This window comes from Salvelinus sp. IW2-2015, unplaced genomic scaffold (assembly GCF_002910315.2).
Source record: "Salvelinus sp. IW2-2015 unplaced genomic scaffold, ASM291031v2 Un_scaffold5286, whole genome shotgun sequence".
Classification (NCBI taxonomy): Eukaryota; Metazoa; Chordata; class Actinopteri; order Salmoniformes; family Salmonidae; genus Salvelinus; species Salvelinus sp. IW2-2015.
Genome location: NW_019946551.1, coordinates 29,941 through 32,213, shown reverse-complemented (window position 1 = coordinate 32,213; position 2,273 = coordinate 29,941).

Genomic DNA, 2,273 nt, shown 5'->3' with positions numbered 1-2,273 from the left:
ATACTACCGAGACCTGCACTACCTACTAAGTACAGACCTGCACTACCCTACTAATTACACGAGACCTGGAATACTACTATTACAAACTGAGACCTGCACTACCTTACTAATTACATCTGAGACCTGCACTACCTATTCTAATTAGCTGAGACCCTGCACTAACCTACTAATTACACTGAGACCTGGCACTACCCTCTTAATTACACTGAGACCCTGCACTACTACTAATCTAGCCTGCACACCTCTAATACACTAGACGTCCTTGCACTACCCTATCTAATTAGCATCGAGACCTGCGACCTACCTACTTAATTAACACTGAGACCTGCATACCCCTACTAATTCACTAGACCTGATACTATATACACGACCCTGCACTTACCCTACTAATACACGAGAGACCTGCACTACCCTACTATTACACTGAGACCGATGACACTAATTAACTGAACCTTGCACCCTACTAATTAACTGAGACCTGCATATCCTACTATTACACCGAGACCTGCCACTATCCACTATAACGCTGAGCCTGCTGACACTACCCTACTAATTACACTGAGACCCTGCACTACCCTTACTAATTACACTTGGACCTGCACTCTCCTATCTATTACATCTGGACCCTGCCCTACCCTACTATTCAACTGAGACCTGCACTAATCCTACTAATTACTGAGACCTGCTAGCATACTAATACACTGAGACGCACGATCCTAAACTCATATGCAGTTTTCCAGCTCATCTGTTCTCTTTACGTTCTCGTCTTTGTTGTCAAGACACACACTGAAGTCAGGATCATCTGAGGCACTCATCTGACGTGCGTCTCTTTAAGACAACGGTGGGTAGAGAGAGAGAGAGGGGCAGCAGAGAAGAGAGAGAGGCAGGAGAGAGAGGCAGAGAGAGAGAGTCAGCAGAGAAGAGGCAGAGAGAGAGAGGCAGAGAGAGGAGAGGCGAGAGAGAGGCATAGAGAGAAAAGAAAACCATAGAAGCGCAGCAGAAATCCCTCCCTCTGCGTTTCATTCATTCAGAGGATTGGTTGCTGCCTTCTCGCGTCTCTCTCTCTCTCTACCCTCTCACTCTCCCTTCCTCTTCCTGCACTTCTCTTTCCTCGCTCACTCTCTCTCGCTCCTCTCTGCAGAGTTTGGTGTTTAATCATAGCCAACAATGATCACCCACACATCCATTCTCTGACAAGACAGTTGATCACGCCAATACTCTACTCACAAATTTAATAATCAAAAAAACTACTGTGAGAGAGCTAGAGAGAAGGAAGAGAGGAGAGAAGGTAAAGACTGATCGAGGAGGAGGGAGAGAAAGAACACCATGCCCGCACATGCTCCTTCCTGCCTTCATAGTCCTGAAGAGACATCTTCCTCCTCTATAGCCTGAAGAGACATTCCTTTCTCCTGTCATAGCCTGAAGAGACAGTCCTTTTTTCCTTCATACCTGAAGAGACATCCTTTCTTCTGTCATAGCCTGACAGAGACATCCTTTCTCTGTCATGACTGAAGAAGAGCATTCCTTCTCCTTTCATAGCCTGAAGAGACATCCTTCTCCTGTCATAGCGCTGAGCGACTCCTTCTCCTTTATAGCCTGAAGAGAACATTCACTCTCCTGTCATGCCTGAGGACGATCCTTCCTCCTGTCATAGCCGAAGACAGCATGTGGCTTTCAGTTCTATCTTAAAACAAAGACTTTTAAATCATCTGCACACTGTTTCATATACGGAAACAAGAGAATAACTAAATATAGGAAATGTAGTGTTTCAGGATTTTTAATAAATAATTTTAAGTCAACAGGTCAAGAGGAGTACATTACATTTAGAGTCTGTATATGGTGTTTCTCTTGGCATTTAAAACGATACACTAAAACTTCATAGTAGAGATGACTACGTTTCCCATAAGCCAGCTAATAATAGGAGCTATAAACGAGTTCTATCCGCATGTGGGGCGGCTTCTGGGCGCACTGTGGGGCGGCTCTGGGCCGCACGTGGGGCGGGCCATGGGCCGACGTGGGGCGGCTTATGCCGTATGTGGGGCGGCTCTATGGCCGATGGTGGGGCGGCTCTGGGCCGCATGTGGGGCGGCTTCTTTGGGGCCGCATGTGTGGGGCGCCCTGGGCGCATGTGGGGCGGCTGTATGCGTATGTGGGGCCGGCTCTATGCCGCTGTGGGGCGGCTCTTGGGGGCCGCATGCTGGGGCGGCTATGGGCTTGGGCGGCTGTGGGGCGCTCTGGGATGTGGGGCGCTTCTGGGCTGGGTTGTATGTGAG